General features: G+C 37.1%; 1 protein-coding gene across 1 annotated transcript in view; it reads left to right on the top strand.

Moving 5' to 3' along the window:
* Positions 1-21,500, top strand: part of ARMH3 (armadillo like helical domain containing 3) — a 198,571-nt gene that overhangs the window by 66,389 nt on the left and 110,682 nt on the right. The window lies entirely within an intron of this gene.

The following is a 21,500-nucleotide window of genomic DNA, read 5'->3' as shown; positions in this document are numbered from 1 at the left end:
GAAAACTTATTCTCCCTTTCTGCAGATGGAAATCAGTAGAGGTAAAGGGTAACCAGTAGACCCAGCTCCCATTCCAAAAGGGGACATATCCTTCTCTAGAAAAATGTTGAGGAGCAAGAGAGAGGACAAATGAGTTAGCCTTTTCTTGTGTTTTAGTTTTGTTCCTAGCCTTCCTGGAGAGGGAACACTTAAGTAAGGGTATCTGAACTTTTTGTTTCATTTTTTAGAAATTGAATTGGACTGGCTTCTGTCCCACTGAAGAGGCTAGGTGTGCAGCCACCTCTGGAGAGAGACCTGTATTCCAAGAAGCCACTTGCATTGTTTTAAATGATCCTTCTGGTATGCTATGGCTTCTAGCTCCTTTTTGTGCCACCCTGCTTCTTGACAGTGAAACTGTTGATTACTGACTGTGTCCCTGGATGATTGGTGATTTTGTCCAGAGATGCTGGAAATGGTGAAGGTTTATAGGGCCTTTGGGATTTTGTTTGCATTATCTTGTTTTAGCAGTGTTGCTATTTCTAGATGGTCCTCTGGATCCCTTGCTTCTCTCCTAAAAGAGTAAGATGCTAATATTTCTCTTCTGTCACTCACTGTGAAAACATCCATTTTTTCCTAATGAGTTTGCTTTAATCTCAGTTCTGTGATGCTTTGGAATAAGTCTATGCCAAGCCACAAAATAGAGAATAGGGGTTTCATCCCTATCCACTCCACTCCTCCTTCCCACAGGTAACATGCAGAAGCTGTTCAGACACAAAGTTCTTTCTAATTTGATGTTTTGGAGATATTTGTGCCCTGCTGGAGGCTCCCTTCTCCTTCTTGTTTTTAATCTTATTTAAATGTCATTCATTTGATTTTGTAATTAAGCCTCCCCTCTGCTTCTCTGAAGCTTCTGTCTGAACTATTGCTTCCCTGTGCCTTCCTGGGGCTGGCTGGTTCCTCTCTGCACCTGGTTCACTTTATTGTGGGGACTAACTTCTAGTCTTGGAGTGACTTCTAAATCCATTACTCATCTTGCCTCTACCTGGCAACACTATTTGCTGCTCCTCCTTCACCCCAGTTCTCTCCTATCTGAGTCTGGCTCAGGAAAAAAAATTCTATTTGGTCCCTGTTAGTGAGAGCACAGTTCTAATAATTAGCTTGAGAACAAGATTTCTTTCAAAGACTGAGAACAGGGGGATAAGAGTAAATTTGACATGGTCATACTCTTTGTTAGAGAAATAGACTGCCCTTGGGCAGTCTCTCTCAGCTTACAAGGATCCTGCTGACTGAGCTTGACTTGGGTGGGTTGAATAACTTCTTTGTACTGAGAGTGCCCAGAGCCTTTTCTCTAAGCTGGGTTCCATGTAGAGGGGCCCGTGTCAACTCTGGAGTCACATCTTGATTCACTAAGTAAAAGAGGAGAATCTCAAGGTGGAGGAATGGGGCCTAAGGCTCAGTGTGGAGCATGCTTATTATATACTTTAATGTCATAAGGATTGTATAGATGGTATCTCACTAATTCTTCCCACTGCCCTGTGGAAGAGATTTTTTGTGGGTAGGGAGCCTCATTTAGCAAGTGAAAAGATGAACGCCCAAATTACAGTTTCAAAAGCCCCAAATGTATTTGAGCTTTCCTAGGATGATATTGGTTTTCATTGAATGGTCATCAGTAGTATTTTTCATAACAACTTTGATTATCCTGAGAGCAACTTTACTGTCCTGAGAGCAACTCTGCCTAGAATCTTTCCTTTCCATATATTACTCAAGGGGAAATTCTTGGACTCTGTTGAGTTGGTAATTTGGCTCCTGCCCTGTCCTACTGAGATGTTGCTGTTGTGTGTTTTTGCCAGTTGGGGTTGGGGGTGGGAATCATGGAGGGAGCAGAAGATGAGGTATCTGAGTTAAAGTAAAGAGATCATTCTTGTTTTTTCTCTTAAAAAAGTAATAACAAAGTCATTCCTTTTTTGAGAAACTCTGGCCAAGGTAACCATGCTCCAGGTCCTGGGAATGTAGAAAAATTGATCCTTAGCCTTGTGAAGTTTACTCATTGTAGAATCCTGACCTCATTTATTTATAAACTATCATCTCAGTCTTCAAAAATGTTTTAAAAATATGTTCCTACAATTCTTTATTTTTAAATTTAATACTTTTTACCCACATTATTCATTTCTATGAATAATCTTATAAAACCAAAACCCTAAAACATAATTCTAAATAAACAATTGAAAAATTATATGCTTCCATCTGTATGCTGACTCCAATAGTTCTTTCTCTGGAGGTAGAGAGCATTCTTTGTCCTAAGCTTCTCAGAATTGTCCTAGATCTTTGTATTGCTAAAAGTAGCTAAGTCTATCACAGTTGATCATTCCACAGTATTGTTACTGTGTTCAATGTTCTCCTTTCACTCTGCATCAGTCCATACAGGTCTTTTCAGCTCTTTCTGAAACCATTCTGTTCATAATTCCCTTCCTGCACAATAGGATTCCATCATCATTATATACCACAATTTGTTCAGCCATTCCCCATTTGAGGGGCATCCCTCTTCAGTTTTCTAATTCTTAGCCATGACAAAAAGAGCAGCTATAAATATTTTTATACAAGTAGATCTTTTCCCTTTTTTTGATCGCTTTGGGACACAGACCCAGTAGTGGTATTATTGGATCATTGTTTTATTGCCTTTTGAACATAATTCCAGATTGCCCTCCAGAATGGTTGGATCAGTTCACAAGTCCACCAGCAATGCATTAGTTTCCCAATTTCACCACATTCCCTCCAACATTTATTATTTTCCTTTACTATGATATTGACCAATCTGAGAGTTATGAGGTGGTACATCAGCATTGTTTTAATTTGCATTTCTCTAAACAAGAGTGATTGAGAACATTTTTTATGTGATTTGATAGCTTTGATTTCTTCATCTGAAAAGTGCTTATTCATCCTTTGATCATTTGTCATTTGAGAAATGACTTGTAGTCTTATAAATTTGATTTTTTTAGTTCTTTACATATTTGAGAAATGAGACCTTTATCTGAGAAATTTGTTATAAATTTTTTCCCATTTGTTGTTTCCCTTCTAATCTTGGTTGCATTGCTTCTGTTTATATAAAACCTTTTTAATTTAATATCAAAATTATTCATTTTACATCTTGTAATGTTCTCTGTCTTATTTGGTCATAAATTCTTCCCTTCTCCATAGTTCTGTCAGTTAAACCATTCTCTGTTCCTCTAGCTTACTTATATCACCTTTTATGTCTAAATTATATACCCATTTTGGCCTTATCTTGGTATAGGGTCTGAGATACTGATCTATACCTAATTTTTACCTGCTCTTATAATTCTGAAAGACTTATGCCAAAGAATGCTATCCATTTCTAGAGAAAGAATTGTTGGAGTCAGAATGTGTAGTTTCTATCACTAGTTGTTCTGTCCTATGTGCAGTTCTGTCACTGCTTACCTAATGGACCCCATCAAAAGCTAAACTACTTAAGTGGTGCCACGTTTTTGTTATATAGGCTTTTTCTCTTGGAAAAACCTGTTCTTCTTCTCTTTACTTGGTGGGTCTTTGGATAGGGTAGAGGTCAAGGTTAATTTAATCCCTCATTTATTTTCCCTCTCCTATTAGACACAGAATTATGCTATAATGGAAAAATAAAACAAAACAGTGGATTTGAAGTCAAAGAAGGCCTGGGTTCAGATTCTAGCTTTGTTATTTACTGTCAGCTTTTTGACAGTAACAGTTAAAGGTTAGAGCTAAGTGGGAAGGACAAGAAGAAGGCTTATGTAGATTTAAGAAATGAAGAATGACCTTAACCTGGTTATTTATCTATAAAAAGAAGAGGTTAGACTAGATGATCTCTAAGGTCTCTTCTAGTTCTAAATTATGTGAATTAAGCTCTTAGTCTTCTGATTTCTGAGTGACAGTTCTTGGAGTATTTTTTTCTTTTGCAATTTTTGTTGATTTAAAATATTTTTACATCACCGTCATGTCCATTATCCCTCTTCCCCACTCTCAGAGAGATCTCATAAGAAGAAAAAAGAGGGAAAAAAATCAGTTCAGCAAAAAACTAACGCACAAACCAAGCCTATTTCATATGCAGTATTCCATACCCATAGTTCCTCATTTTTCTAGTGAAGAGAGGGAAATACATTCCAAGCTTTGGTAATTATACTTTCACAGCATTTGCTTTTGATGTTGTTTTGCCTTCTTCTTTCTGTTATTTTGTAAGTTGTGTTTTCTTGGTTCTACCTACTTTTCATCAATTGTGTAAATTTTCCTGGGTCTCTCTGAATTCTTTATTTTCATCATTTCGTATACCAAAGTCATACTCTTATTATTCCACTCATGTACCTACCAACTCAGGGACATGTGTATGTGCCAAACCAAGATTCAAGTAGGGAGTGCTACATTTGTATCACTAGCTCATGTCCTAGGATACTAATCTGATGGTGTTTTTTAAGCCTCACCCTGCTACCTAGGTAGCATCTCCTACTGTCCACATAGAAACCTTTCATAGCATTTCATAGAATCTTGAGTTGGAAAGGACCTGAAAAGCCACTTAATTCAAAACATACAATATAGGGAATTGCCAAAGTTTTGCTTTGTTTCAAATCACGATTTGCAAATTGAAATTGTTCTGAAGGCAACAAATCTGACCCCTAAAAAAAAGTTATAGCATGTAAATCACCATAGCAACTGTTCAGAATAGCTGAGGCAACAAGTTTAAATACCTCCTCTTCCTAAGGTCCTTCAGCTTTCTGACAGTAACAGTTAAAGGCTGGAGCTGAATGGGATGGACAAGAAGAAGGCTTATGTAGGCTTAAGAAAAGAAGAATGAATTAAGGAGTGCTGAGAGTGAATAGTACAAGGTACTAATGAGATATTTAATAATTAGCCTCCCTCCCAGAAGCAGCTGAATATAAACTGAAACAAACAGTGACCAGAAGTCTTGTGAGGGATTTGAGGTTGTCCATAGATGAGACATAGCTAACAAACCAGTGTTTGGAGAAAGAACTGATAATAATTTACATTGGTAACAAGTTATACCATATGTCCTTGAGAATTCTATTTCTTTTAACATTTACTTTGTAGGATTTGGTTTTAGTTTGCAAGTAGAAAGTGAGGTTAATTTGTGTTATCATCTCAGTAAAGAGTTATATTTTTTCTTCATGAAGGTACTTGTGTTCTCATATTACTGGTTATCTGTTATCCCAAGATTAAAGCAGATTTAATCATTGTGCCTTCTACTCCCAAGGATGCATCATTAATCATCTGGTGGCAGCTAAAAGTGAATGATAATAATAATAGCTAGTATTTATGTAGCACTATTTGGAAGTCAAAAGCAAATTATGTCTCTAAGCCCACCATTAAGGGAACACTTCCCTTTCTCTTTACTCATATCATTAGCTCTTGGCCCCACACCAGTTGGTATTTGCTCAGTCTTATCTTCCTCCCTCAGCTCCCACCAGGTTCATTTGCTTCCAGTTCTTTATGGTCTGCTACTTTCGCTAGCTGCCACCTGTAGAGGCAAAAAGGAAGGGGCAAATAGCTATAATTATTTCATCCTTGATAATCTTTTTGCCTCTTCCCTCCTGCTGCTCCTGACATATGAATCCTTATCCTTGCCTATCCTCCTTATTAAGCTCTAACTTGTCTATTCCTGTCCCAAATCCTGCTGAGCATCTCTTGAAAAAGACACAAAACTGAGCTCATAGTAAATTCATGGATTATAACTTCAGCCATGTTTTTGCTGCTGCTCAAACTTCTACTCCACTATTTGCTGACTTCCTATCTCTCTCCCCCCCCCCCCCCCCACCATGATGGTTTTAAGCCTTTTCTCTCTTTTTAATTCCTGAATCTTCCTTTCTTTTCCTATCTTATGCACTTATAGCAATTAACTGTGGAGATCTCTTTATCATCTCTGATAGTCTGATAAGGACAGTTTAGTTGATAAGGAAATGACAAGGGAGTTGTCTTTTACCTCATGCTTCCAGCTCTGGCTCCAGGAGCATGGAGTTTTATTATATATGTTTCTAGACTCATTTCTCAAAAGTGACAGAATGATATTTCTTCAAATCTAAGGCAAACCATTCTCCATCACAATAATATGTCCATGCTCCAACCACTGATGTAGAAGAGGCCAAAGTTGCTCAGTTCTGTAAAGATCTACAATTCCTTCTAGAAATAACATTAAAAAATATGTATCTACTAATCAGAGTATTGGAATGCTAAAGGAGGAAATAAAAAGATAATTGGAATAACAAGTTTAACCTTGTAGTAGTACAAAATAAAGTAGGGCAGAGACTAATAGAATTTTGTCAAGAAAACTCTGGTTATAACAAATACTCTTTTTCAGGGACCTCAAAGGTAACTCTACACAAGTACATTACTGGATGATAAATATTGAAATCAGATTGATTATATACTTTGAAGCTTTGGAGATGGAGAAGATCTTTACAATCAGTTAAAATCTAGAGCTGACTGTGACTTTGATTATGAGCTGCAAAATTCAGACTTAAAGAAAGCAGGGAAACTATCAAAGTGTATGGGTATGACCTAAATAAGAAATCTTATGAATATGAAGTTCAAGTGATAAATAAAGGTTTAGATGTGTTAGATAGAGTGCCTGAAGAACTATGGATAGAGATTCACAGTGTTGTACAGAAGGCAGAAACAAACATCCCAAAGAAAAAGAAGAGCAAGAAAGCAAAATGGTTATCTCATGAGATTCTGTAAATAGCTGAGGAAAGAAAAGGGAAAAATATACCCAACAATGTAGAATTTCAGAAAATAGCAAGGAGAGATAAGAAGTTTTCCTAAATGAGCAATGCAAAATCATAGAAGAAAGTGATAAAATGGAAAAAAAAACATTCTGTTAAAGAAAATTAGAGCTATCAAGGGAAAATTTTGTACAAAAATGGACATGAGAGAAAAAATGGCAGGGCTTAACAGAAGTAGAATAGATTAAGAAGAGGTGGCAGGAATATACAGAACCATACAGGAAAGATCTCAACATCATTGATAACCACAATGATGTGGTTACTGACCTAGAGCCATATATCTTGGAGAGTGAAGTTAAGTGGACCTTACAAAATATGGCTGCCAATAAGGCTGGTGGAGATGACAGAATTCCAGCTGAGCTATTTAAAATCCTAAAAGACAATGCTTGTTAAAGTGCTGCCGTTAGAATACCAGCAAGTTTGGAAAACTCAACAGTGGCCACTGGATTGAAAAAGACCAGGTTATGTCCCAATGCCAAAGAATGTTCAAATTACCAAACAGTTGAGCCCATTTTACATGCCAGCAAGGCTATGCTTAAGATTCAGTAATATGTGAACTGAGAAATACTAGAAGTGCAGGCTGGTTTTCAAAGAGGCAGAGAAACGAGGAGCCAAATTGCCAACATTCACTGGGTTTTGGAGAAAGCAAGGGAATTTCAGAAAAAAAATCTATTTCTGCTTCATTGATTATACCAGTGATGGCAAACTTATAACACACATGACACGCGTAGCCATTTTCAATGACACATGGCTACATGTGGCTGCATACAGAGAAGTATGGGGCCGCATGCCGAGGATGAAACATTTGCTGTAGTTTAGTGTAGACACTAAATGCACTATAGATGACAATTCTACCTATATTAATTTACCTATTTTGGTTTATTAAATACAATTATATATTACAATTATACATTTTTGTTATTTAAACTATAAATATCGTGAAATTATGGTTTTTTTTCTCGAAGTGACATTCCACCTGAGTTATGCTCAGTTTTTTGGCGAATTTTGATACACCAAGCTCAAAAGGTTGCCCATCACTGTACTATGCCAAAGCCTTCTTATGGATCACAACAAAATGTGGCAAGTCCTCAAAGAATAGGAATATCAAATCATCTTACAGTCTCCTGAAGAACCTGTATGTAGGTTAGAAAACAACAGTTAGAACCAAACATAGAATAATTGATTAGTTTAAGATTAGGAAAGGAGTACAAAAAGGCTGTATATTGTCACTTTATTTATTTAACTTATGTGTGGAACACATAATGCAAAATGCCAGGCCGGATGCATCAAAAGCCAGAATTAAGGTTTTGGGGAGAAATACCAACAGTTTCAAATATGCAAATGATGCCACTTTAGTGGCAGAAAGTAAAGAAAAATTAAGAAGCCTCTTGATGGGTTTAAAAACAGACTTGAAGGGAGCAGCTGGGTAGCTCAGTGGATTGAGAGCCAGGCCTAGAGACTAGAGGTCCTAGGTTCAAATCTGGCTTCAGATGCTTCCTGACTGTATGACCTTGGGCAAGTCACTTAACCTCCATTGTCTAGTGGCTACACTCTAGCTCTTACTACTCTTCTGCCTTGGAACTAATACATAGTATTGATTCTAAGATAGAAGGTAAGGGTTTAAAAAAAAGCAACTGACTTGAAGTTAAACAAGAAAACAACTAAGGTCATGGCAACTGGCCTCATCACTTCCTGGCAAATAGAGACAGAAGATATGGAAACAGAGTCAGATTTTATATTCTCAGGCTCAAATATCATTGTAGACAGTGCCTGCAGCCATGAAATTAGAAGATGTTTGCTCCTTGGAAAGAAAGCTTTGGCAAATCTGGATAGCATACTAAAAAGCAGAGACATCATCTTGGCAACAAAAGTCTGTATAGTCAAAGCTGTGTGGCTCTCCCCTCCCCCCCCCAGTACTACAATATGACTCTGAGAGTTGGATTGTAAAGAAAGCTGAGCACCCTAGAATTGATGCTTTCGAATTCTGGTTTTGGAAAAGACTTTTGAAAGTCCCTTGGACAGCAAGGAAATCAAATTAGTCAATACTTTTAAAATTTTAATTCAGACTACTTATTGGAAGGGTTAATACTGAAGCTGAAGTTTAAATACTTTGGCCACATAATGAAAAGACAAAACTCTTTGGGAAAGATTCTGGGAAAGATATTGGGAAATATTGAAGGCAAAAAGAAATGGGAATGACAGAAGATGAAATGGACAGTTAGTGTCATGGAAGCAATGAATGTAAGTTTGGACAGACTTTGGGAGATAGTGGAGGATAAAAGGGCCTGCCGTGTTATGGTCCATGGGATCATGAAGGGTCAGATACAACTAAATGCAACTATTGAATTGAGAAGATTGAAGCCATCTGCTATTGAATTCCCTAGCTCCCTTTCTTCATTTTTCCTAACTTTGTCCACTTTCTTTGACCTTTTTTCCCCTCTCTATTCTCTCCTTCATTGCTATATTTCTTGAAAAATTGTTCATACCTGAAGCTTTCACCACCTCACTGTCCATTCTCTTCTTTGCTCCATGCTGATGAGTGCCTATCACTCTGCCAAAAGCATTCTCTAATGATTATCAGGGACACAATGTGAAATACAGTGTCCCTTTTTCAGGTGTCATCTTCCTTGACCTCTTTTTCATTTTACTGATAAATTTTGTGTTCACAAAACAAAATATGAATAAGCATTTATTATGTACAAAGCCCTGTGCTAAGTTCTGAGGAATGCAATGGAAATGTTAGGCAGCTCTTCTCCTCAAGGATCTCAAATTCCAAAGGAGGAGAGAGACAACATACATAGGAGGTTTTGGGAGTTGCACCTAGCAGCAAGATTGGTGTTGAAGGACACTATCACTTCCAGGGCCCCTGGCCTTTTTCACTTGATTGCGGCAGTTGGCTAACAGGCTTTTTCTCTACAGTAATTTCTTCCTTTGAAGCTTGGGCCAGAAGCAGCACAAGAGGTTTGGGAGGCACCCCTATTCCCAAGGCTTCAGGCTTCAGGGTCTTGGCTATCCTTATCAGAATGCTAGGTGAGAATCTGTGGTCAAGGGAGTGGAAACAGTTTGCCTACCTGGAATATGCCACTTCCTATCTCTCAGGTTACCTTGCAATTTTAATTCCTAAGGGCAGAAATATAAAACATAATGATTGAGAGTCACTGTTGGTGTGGTACAAAGATATCAGATTCAAGGCCCTCAAATGAAAATGTAATTGGGGAAATGTTTAATAAAATAAATAAAAATACAATTCAACATAGTTGTTAATTTGTGATTTTCTAAGTCATATATAGTAAGTAAGGATCTGTGTCTACTTGAGTTTGACACTACTAGTTAGTAGATAGGTTACTGAGCTTGAAATTAGGAAGACCTCAGTTCAAATACTTCCTCATACACTTAATGTCTTTGTAACTCTAGACAAATATCATCTCTGTGCCTCAGTTTTCTAATCTGTAAAATGAAGAGATTGAGCTCCATTTCTGTAAGGTCCCTATGACCAGCCTTAGTTCTAGATGATGAAATACCTAGGTGGCACAGTGGATAAAGTGTTGGGCCTGGAATCTGGAAGACCTGAGTTTAAATTCATCCTCAGACATTTACTAGCTGTGACACTTGGAAAATCACTTAACTGCTATCTGCTTCAGTTTCCTCAACTGTAAAATGGGTTATAAAAGGCACTTGCCTCCCACAATTCTTGTTGATCAAAGGAGATAATTTTTAAAATAATTTATTGATTTAGAATATTTTTCCATGGTTACATGATTCATGGTCTCTCCCTTTCTTCTTCCCTCTTCCCTCCTGGAGCCGATAAGCAATTCCACTGGGTTATACATGTTCAAAACCTAATTACATATTATTCATATTTGCTGTAGAGTGATCTTTTAACACCAAAACCCTAATCATATCCAATTGAACCACGTGATCAATCATATGTTTTTCTTCTGGGTTTCTGCTCCCACAGTTCTTTCTCTGGATATCCTGGGTCATTGCATTGCTGCTAGTAGAGAAGTCCATTACATTTGATTGTGCCACAAGGTATCAATAGGAGATAATATTTTGAAAGCACTTATTAGTACAGTGCCTGACACATGTTTTTCAGTCATGTTTGACTCTTTGGACCCCATTTGAGATTTTTTTTTTTTTGCAAAGATACAGAAGTGATTTTCCATTTCCTTCTCCAGCTCATTTTACAGATGAGGCACTGAGACCATCAAGTTTAAGTGACTTGTCCAAGGTCACATAGTTAGTAAATATCTGAGGCCAGATTTGAACTCAGGATGATAAGTCTTTCTGACTTCAAGCCAGTACTCTATCTACTATACCAACTAGTTGGCAAACCTACTATGTACCTTGGCATATACTTAATAAATGCTTGTTTCCTTCCTTTTTTCCTATCTTTTCTCGATCTCTACTAAGAGAGTAGTGACCTTTGAGTGCAGAATGTTACATATACTTTCAGCTTTAGTTGCTGTTTTAGTTGGTTTTGATTGTTTTTATTTGTATGGGGAAAGTTTGAAGTGGGATGGTAATATTAATGGGATATGAAAACACACAATAATGTTTGAAACATTAAAAATTGAATGCTTGTACATATAGACTTACACTTTTATTTACTGATTAGTGAAAGGAAATCTGTGAATTTTAATTTTGCAAATAATCCATTATATTTAATCTGTGTTTTGTTGTCTTTAGTGGTGGCCTTGACCTCTTTTTAGCTTTTTACTTCATCACTTAATTCCAGCTGAATATTATCTTCTCCCTTAACTTGAGATCCCTTATTCTCCTTGTCCTACTGCCTCTCTAGTTGCTTCTTTGTATTCTTTGATGGCTATTCATCTTCTTCCAGACACCTTACCTTAAGTGCTCCCCAGGAATCTTTCCTTGACTTTCTTTTTGTTCTTTCCCTTGACTCTCCATTTACATATATAGCTACAACTTCTGCCTCTATTCAGATGATTTCTTCTGCTTTCTCTTCTGAGTGCTAGACCTAAATTTCAAATTGCCTTTATCTGGATATCCCATTTTTTCTTAAATATCACCACACAAAGCCTGAGCTTTTTTTTTTTTTTTTTTTTTTTTTTTAAACCCTTACCTTCCGTCTTGGAGTCAATACTGTGTAATGGCTCCAAGGCAGAAGAGTGGCAAGGATAGGCAATGACTTGCCCAGGGTCACACAGCTGAGAAGTGGCTGAGGCCAGATTTGAACCTAGGACCTCCCGTCTCTAGGCCTGACTCTCATTCCACTGAGCTACCCAGCTGCCCCCAAAGCCTGAGCTTCTTATCTTTCTTCTTAAACCTATTTTTCCTGATGTCACTATTTCTCTACTGTTTCACCTTTATGGCACATTAAATATCAATACAAATAGCTAAACTTGGTTTCATATTTATTTGTTCAAGTAGATCTTTATAAGTTCTTTTTCGTGATGTGTTGCAGGTTACTTATGCCCACCATGCACTTCTTCATTTCTGTGATCCTTAGTTTCAGTTTGTCAGAGCCTGGAGGATTCTATTTATTAGAGCAATACTATCACACCAGAAAAATATCAGTATTAAAAAGATGAGCCTTTGTTTCAAGGAGAAGCTTGGGGTCATTAAAAGTACTTTGAGTTTCCCAAAAGTAATCTGGCTTATTCTCTTCTGTTCAAATCTAGGCCCAATTTGTCTATTTTTATCATCTGAGATATTTGCTGATGGACTAAGTTGTCTGTTCATGGCATATCATGATCTGAGCAATAGGCTTTCTCCATCCTCCTGATTTTTCCTATATAGATAACTAGGACAGATTGTAAAGTGATTATTTTTCTACACCATTTCAAGGCTTGATAGGAACAGCATAATGTCAACTGAAAGTAGCCTTTGGAGAACCTTACCATCTATAGAGGATCCCTTTTTTCCTTAGAGTCAATGTTGGATCTCCTGCATTAAGTAGTATACATCTTTGGCAAATATTCTATTTTCTGCTTTGCTTGATATGGTGGGTCGCAAGTTTGTTGAATAATATTTAATCTTTAAAGTCTTTCAGAGAATCTTGTATCATTTTCATATATAAATAAATGACCCTTTGTTAGAAGGGAACTTGTAAGATAACATTTTGCTCTAACAAATTAATTTTCTATAGTCACCAAAGTATTGCACCTACACCTACAGCACAGCAAGATTTTATATTCTTTATGTCTTTACAATCATTTATGTGGTGGTGATGATGATAATATCTGCTGTTATATGAAATCAAAATAATTCATAGGTTTCATCTCACACCTAGAAAATTAACAAAGTTATCAAAAGATGAAAATAATATTGGATTGTGAGAAGGGCAAAATAATACAGTTTTTGTGAAGTTGAGAATTGGTCCAGTCATCTATTCTAGAATGCAAATGCCTCCCCACCCCCAAAAAAATGACTAACATATTTACACCTTTTGGCCCAGAGATTTGCACAAAAGTGGAAGTCAAAAGACAGAAAGAAAAATTCCATATAAACTAAAATTTTAATTATAGCATTTTTGTGGTAGCAAAGAACTGGAAACAAAGTTGATAACTATAGATTAGGAAATGGCCAAACATCTTGTAAAACATGAATATGATGGGATATTAAATTGATACAGAATAAAAACAGCAGAAAGAGGAAAACAAATAATAAAATGCCAACAGTGTAAATGGAAAGAACAGTAAAAGAAAACTGAAAGCTCTATAATTATAATGATCAGGCTTAGATGCCAAGAAAAATTGAGAAAGATATACCCCTTCCTTCAGGACAGAATTAGAGGAATATGGGTATGGAATGCTGTGTATATTGTCAGGTACAGTCAATGTGATGGTTGGTTTATTTATTAAATTTATTATTATATTATTTCTATAAGTTATACTTTTTCCTCCTATTAAATCTTTGTTACAAGAGAAGGCTTGCTGGAGTGAGAATAGGGAGGAAAGATATTGGGAAATGAATGTGATTTTTTAAAGTATTAAATTATATATTTTTTAATTGAAGTGGGTCCTGCCACTTTAAGAGGCTTTGTGTCTCTTTAATATTATTATATATATATAAATTTAAAAGATATCTGCTGTGGAATATCACTTAGGAAAGTATGCATGTACTTTTTAAATCCTTTTACTGAGGATTTCCTTTGTGAATGTGTAGATTATTTTCATAAAAAAATTTTTTTTAACCCTTACCTTCCGTCTTGGAAGCAATACTGTGTATTGGCTCCAAGGCAGAAGAGTGGTAAGGGTAGGCAATGGGGGTCAAGTGACTTGCCCAGGGTCACACAGCTGGGAAGTGTCTGAGGCCAGATTTGAGCCTAGGACCTCCCATCTCTAGGCCTGGTTCTCAATCCACTGAGCTACCCAGCTGCCCCCTCATAAAATTTTTATAAAGATGTGAATGTATTCTTATGAGTTGATAGTAATGAGTATTTTCTCTGACACTTCTTTTAAAAATAAGGTTTGAGATCCTCCTCCCCACTGTCTTCAATATCCTATTCTCCTTCATGTACCTTGAGAATTAATCCTGTAGCACACTTAAAATTATATAACTTTTAGCACAGATTTTCTCTTTATATACTTGCTTTAGTCCAGCTGCTTTTTTCTCTTTGTTTTTAAAATGGCCATTTTGTTTATAAGCACATTTAAGGGACTGTGGTGTTAAAGTCCAAGTGTGGTATCTTTACTTGCGAAAAGTGTTATAAAAACAATTTTGTATATTTAAAATCTCTCCCCAGACTTCTTTTAAACTGATATGGCCCACTACTGCTTCTCTCTGTTTTATGAGGTAATATTGCCTATAATCTTTTAGCATCTTTCTTTAAATCTACCATATCTTCTCACTTGGCAAGTAAGTCCAGTTTTTGCTCACTGAGTTGTTTCTTAGGCTTTTTTGTTATTCTTATTATGACAATTGATTTATATTGATTAAATTTTTGTATGAAATGATTGTTGTAATTAGTGTATATATTCTTTCCTACATCGATTTTTCATTTTTAATCATCAGTAATTGTTTAAATAGGTCAAGTTATAATTTCTTTAATTCCATATCACATCTTTTTTCCTCCCTCATTTTTATTATTCTAGTTTCATATTAATTTTGATCTTTGACAATTGGTCTGATTTCAGTCAGCTAATCCAGGAATGACTCCCACATCAGTAACAAGTCATTCCCTGTCAGTTAAGATCTTTCCTTTTTTTGTGATATTTTTAATTGCTCACCATGTCCATCACCTTCTGAACAAATATCTTTTATTTATTTATTTAAAAGTTATTTTAGTTCATAAATTTAATTTAAAAAATTTTAGTTCACAGTCTTTGGGTTTTCTCATTTTTTAAAATTCCTGATTCATGTTTTCCAGTTTGTTTTCCACCATCTTCACCTGTTTCCACAGTTGCATTGAAATCAACAAGTATAAGAATATCCAGTGATTTAATCTGGAGGGTCTTGTAGAATTTTATTCCATCTCTTCATCCTCTGAAATAGTTCTAGGTACACATCTCTTCATCCTCTGAAGTAGCTCTAGGTGCACAATGTACCATCATTTTCATGATGGCCTTTTTGCAAATACTTTATCCTAAGTAGTACAATATGAAGTGATTGAATGCTTCTTGTTGCCTTTTGACTACAGCTCAAACCAACTATATCACTTTCTTTCTGTAGTCTCCCACGACTTGGGGTGGCCAACCCCAAGCAGAACTACCTGGGGTAACGAAAGAAGAAGGGGGAGACGACAACAAACACGGACACTACGTAGAGGACATAGTGACAGCTTTATTGCATTCAAACAGGGCTTTTATAGCACAAAACCACAAAGTGTCAGGGAGACTGTTTCCCATCAACATCCTAAGCAAAACAGAAAGACAGGCCTGCCCAGTTGTTATCAGGTTGTTATTGTAGCAGTGTGTACCATTCTCCTATCAAGCGAAGCTATCCATGGGAAGCATGTCTTAGTTCAGCCAGAGTTCAACCCGCACCTGCCTCTCATTGCTTCACTATCCAGGGGAAGAGGAGGCCCACCTCACTACACCTTTCTTTTCCACTGAAGTAGAACCTGAACCTTCCTTCCATTAGGCTCAAACTTCTTTCTCTCTTCTGGTTTCATTTATATATAGTGAGGATTTGGAGATTGATATGATTCAATTCCTGAACTGATATTCTCACTTGTTGTTCATGAGATTGGATCTCATGTTTAGAATTACAGTAGTGAAGTAAAATTTATTGAAGGTTTAAAATGGAATTTTTCTTTTTTATTCATCCATTTATACTTTATTTTTAGCATTCATTTAAAAAGTTTTGAATTCTAAATTCTTTTCTTTCCTGCCTCTACTTCCACACCCGTTGAGAAGGCAAATAATATAATATCAATTATACATGTGAAATTATGCAAAATATATTTCTTTATTAGCCATGTTGCAAAACCAAGAAAAATAAAGTTTAAAAAATTATCTTTGGGCAGCTGGGTAGCTCAGTGGAGTGAGAGTCAGGCCTAGAGACAGGAGGTTCTAGGTTCAAACCCGGCCTCAGCCACTTCCCAGCTGTGTGACCCTGGGCAAGTCACTTGACCCCCATTGCCCACCCTTACCAATCTTCCACCTATGAGACAATACACCAAAGTACAAGGGTTTAAAAAACCAAACAAACAAACAAAAATTATCTTTGTTTGTTCTCAGAGTTCTCAGAGCTCTTTCTGAAGGTAAATAGCATTTTTCATCATGAATCTTCTGGAATTTTCTTGGATTACTTGATAAGAGTAGTGAAGTCTTTCACAGGTACAATATTACATTGTTACAATATTGCTGTTACAGTGTATAATGAGCTGGTTCAGCTTACTTCATTTTACATCATTTCATATTTTTTTTTCTGAAATTCTCTCCCTTATCATTTCTTATAGCTTAATAGTATTCCATCACAATCATATTCCACAATTCGTTCAACTGTTCCTCAGTTGATGGACATCCACTCAATTTCCACTTCTTTGTCCCCACAGAAAGAACTGCTATAAATATTTTTATACAGAAGGATCCTTTTCCTTTTTCTATTCTTTTTGGGATATAAACCTAATAGTGATATTGCTGGGCCAAAGGGTATATATAGTTTAATAACCCTTTGGATATAGTTCCAAATTGTTTTCCAGGATAGTTGAAACAGTTAGCAATTCCACCAACAGTACATTAGTGTTCTGTTTTCGCCATCCCCTCCAACAGCTGTTATTTTCTTTTTCTGTCATGTTAACTAATCTTATGGGTTTGAGGTGGTACCTCAGGGTTATTTTAATGTGCATTTCTCTAATCAGTAGTCATTTAGAATATTTTTTCTTTTGACTGGATAGCTTTGATTTCTTTTTCTAAAAATTAGTTGTTCATATCTTTTGTTCATTTATCAATTTTGGGAATGGTAGATATTTTTATAAATTTGGCTCTCAGATTCCTTTTATTTGGGAAATGAGACTTTTATCAAAGAAACTTGTTTTTTTTTTTTTTTTTAAAACCCTTGTACTTCGGTGTATTGTCTCATAGGTGGAAGATTGGTAAGGGTGGGCAATGGGGGTCAAGTGACTTGCCCAGGGTCACACAGCTGGGAAGTGGCTGAGGCCGGGTTTGAACCTAGGACCTCCTGTCTCTAGGCCTGACTCTCACTCCACTGAGCTACCCAGCTGCCCCTTATCAGAGAAACTTGATGTAAATTCCTGACCCCTCACCCCCATTTCTTGCTTCCCTTTTAATTTTGGCTACATTGATCCAACTCTATTTTCTAATCTTATATTATTCTACTTTATGTACTCAAAAGCCCCAACCAAATTGGATTTCATTTCTGTCCACCAAATATGGCAGTTATTCCTACATCTTATGTCATTCCTTATATTTGAAATACCCTCTACCCCTCTTTACCTGTCAGATTCTGACTGAAGCTTTAAAGCTCAACCCAAATGTCACCTTGTTTGGAGGCAATCACTGTATCTGGAACCTGTCTTCCCACAGCAATTCCAACAATTGTTATTTTTATTTTTCTGTTCTTTTTTTCCAGTATATGATGGTGTGAGGTAGAACCTCATAGTTGTTTTGATTTACAATTCTCTTATCATTAATGATTTGAAGCATTTTTTCATATGATTGTTGATTATTTACCCATCATATTTTGAGAACTTCATGTCAGTTGATAAATGCTTCACTTTCTTATATATCTATGCCATTTATCTATATGTATTGGATATAAGATATTTATTAGAGAAATGTTTCCCTTCAAATTCCAATTGCATTAATTTTGTTCAAAAAGCTTTACAATTTTATATAATCAAAATTGTCTCTTTTATCACCTGTGTTTTTCTGTCTGTTTGTTCAATAACTCTCTACATATTTGAGAAAGGTATCTTTCCCTCTGCTTTTCTAATTTGTTTATGTTATAGCCTATTAGTCCTAGGTTTACTATCTACATGGAACTTATGGTATGGCATATTACATGAGAAATTGATCTAAACTAAATTTCAGCCAGACTGCTTTTCAGCTTTCCCTACAGTTTTGGTCCACTATGTCTCTTTATTCATTAAAATCCTTGGGTTTATCAAACTCTATGCTGCTATGTTGGATTGTTCCTGCAACATAGGAAACCTAATTCTTTCTACTGATCAACCAGGATATAATAATTTTAATGGATCCTGCTTTGTAGTATAGTTTGAAATCTGGTACTGCTAGGACTTCTATCATATTTCTTATACAGTCTTTGTCTAGAGACTATCACATTTTCCTTGTATCATACTCTTTTGCTTTTATCCTTTTGTCAATAGACTGTATGTTCTTTGAGAGTAGGAACTGTATACTTTTTCACCTTTGCATCTCCAGGTCTTTGAATATAGTAGGCACTTAAATGTATATTGAATTGAATAGTGATGCTCCAGGTAGCTGAGCTCAGCAGTTTGGGTTTTGGAGTCATTGAAAGAGAAAGGGGTAAGATAATTGGGGGATGAAGGAGGTACATGGGTGCTGCTTCATACAGGAGGCTAGCAGTGTCTATGCAGGGATTTACTTTGCTGCATTTTAGCATCTTAGAAGGTTCTTGGCAATTTGCAAACATTGTCTCATTTGATCCTCACAACAACACTATGAAGTGGGTGCTATTATTTGCATCATTTTATAGTTGAGGAAACTGTCTAGGGTTACCCAGCTAGTATAAGTATCTAAGATTGGATTTGAACTCAGGTCTTTATGGTTCCAGGCTCAGTGCTTTATTGCATGGCCTAGCTGCCTCATGACAGTATTGAGACAAATATTGGCTTAGGTTCTGCCTGAATGACCTTATGGTTCTTGTAAGCACATTGCCCCTGGCACTGCTTCTCTAGCCTTTCAGAAATATCCTTTTTTTTTTCTGAAAGCTGTTTGGTTTCCTTGGTGTTTGTGGCAGCCCAGAATTGTGCTACTTCGCAGCCTATGCCAGCATTGCTCCCTTTCTTTTCTTTCCTATTCACCACTTTGCCATCAGACTCTGAAATCCCAGAGAACATGACTAGCTTTGCTCCAACTCAGCAGCAATAAATCATTCCCTTTGCTTTCCGCCTTCCTCCACCCTTCTTTCATTTTTTTCAGGTTTTCCAGGCCTTAATTACTGATTGTCAATGCTGAGCCTGCACCCCTGTATTGCGTGTGCATAGGATGAAGAGCCCCTATTGAATGGTTGTATGGGAAAGCTCCTGTGTATTCATCTGTTACATTCTGTGGCATTCCTATATACATTGCCCACACCCTCTTTTCTGTCTCCCCTTGTGAGTTCCCTGAGTCCACGTACCAGGTGGCTTATTAGTCATTGGCAAGGTTTGTGATGAGCTGACGGACAGAAGGAATCTCCTTAACAAACATAGTTAGAAGGTACTTTAAAGAAGAAGGTTTAGAGGTAAATTTTTATTTTTTCATCTACTCTCTTACTTTCTCCTGCTCCATCTCTTCACTTGCCCTTGGCAGCAGTGTCATAGTGATCCTAGGCATGTTTCCATGGAGGATTTTCTGCCAGCCTCTTCACAATTGTCTCAAATGTAATGAGCCAGCAGCAAAAAGAATACTTACTGATCACAGGGGCCCAGGAGGGCATCTGGAGTTTGAGAATCCATGTGGATGGATTCAGTAGAGGGTACAGTTACCTCTTTCAACTTTATTAGCCTTCTGTTCCTATGAGGGGATGACACAAGTGACAGAAACAGTTTGAGCAGAGTCATTCTGCTTTATCTCCTCCCTTCCCATTCTCTAAGTACATCTGACCTTAGTCAAAATGGTAGGGACCAGACATCCAGGAGGCTTACCCCTACTCATTATGGTGTCCCCCTGCTCTTCCATATTAAAGCCTACATTCCATTTTCCCAAAGCTTTCTAGTCAAGGGTAGAGTAGATGTGTCATCTCTCCTAGTGAGTGGTACTGCATCTAAAGTTTTATAGGAAAGAGGAAGTAAGCCTGTTGTCTTCTTCTTTTTCTTTCTCACTATTTCTGAGAAGATAACAGGCTTACTTTCTTGTAGGGTTAGAAGACAAAAGAATGAGGCTTCTGGTTGCCTGCATCTGCCAAATCCCTCCCCTGCAGCTTGCCTTCAAATGGGAGCCAGGGTGCAGGGGAACTGTTCCAGATGGGGAGGGAGCAGGTTTCTTTTCAAAGACACATGTCCTGGGTCATAGAGGACAAGACAGCTATTGAGGATCTCATTTATCCTTAAGATTTATTTGCCAGAATGCCTTCAAAACTGCCTTTAGAGGGGGCAGCTGGGTAGCTCAGTGGATTGAGAGTCAGGTCTAGAGACGGGAAGTCCTAGGTTCAAACCTGGCCTCAGACACTTCCCAGCTGTGTGACCCTGGGCAAGTTGCTTGACCCCCATTACCCACCCTTACCACTCTTCCACCTAGGAGCCAATACAAAGAAGTTAAGGGTTTAAAAGTGTTAAAAAAAAACAAAACAAACAAAACTGCCTTTAGAGCCTGGTAACAGGATGAAACATTCAATTTCGTTACTGAAATTGCTTGTTTTATTTAGCAATCCCTTCATTTGCTTGGTAGAGAGCAGACCTTTTCTGTAAACATGAGTATGGTCAGGAAAGACATCACGATAATATTTGAAGTGTCGTGTAGATAAAATTCATCCTTCACTAGGCCATTCTTCTTTCTCAGAGAACAGCAGTTCAGCTGCTGATTGTCCTATTCCTTGAACAGCTGGTGGACAGTAAAATATATATAACTTGTTCTGTCAAATAGTGAAGTTGCAAACAGAGGACATGGTTGAATCTTGGAGTAGGTTAAGATGCTGGCAGGCAGAAAAAAAATCCTCATTTTGACTTGTAAATTGAGCAAATATGATGGGGAAATCACCAAGTGGGAGTAAATTTGGAACACCAAGATGTCAGTTTTGTAGTCAATTTTCTAAGCCTAATTGCTGTTTAAGAAGGAGCAAAAAGAAGTAGATTTTTAAAAATAATCTTCTATGGTAATTTAGCCAACATATGCTAGGGAGGGTCAGTGCTTCTGTGAAGTGTCTTATCTGCTGCCTTCCTTAGAGTCCTTGGCAGTAGGAACAATCACTCAGGCTTAGCTCATTCCCCCTATCTGGAATTTTGCAGCTACCCTGCTTTCAATGAACTACATTGGCTGTATATAAGTAATTTGTTTTCACAAGGGCAAAAAGAGCCTGGAGAGCATTTATTTATTATTATTATTTTTTAAACCCTTAACTTCTGTGTATTGGCTCCTTGGTGGAAGAGTGGTAAGGGTGGGCAATGGGGGTCAAGTGACTTGCCCAGGG

Source organism: Gracilinanus agilis, chromosome 2 (genome assembly GCF_016433145.1).
Source record: "Gracilinanus agilis isolate LMUSP501 chromosome 2, AgileGrace, whole genome shotgun sequence".
Classification (NCBI taxonomy): Eukaryota; Metazoa; Chordata; class Mammalia; order Didelphimorphia; family Didelphidae; genus Gracilinanus; species Gracilinanus agilis.
Note: the sequence above shows the minus strand (reverse complement) of the source record. Positions and strands in the feature narration are given on the sequence as shown.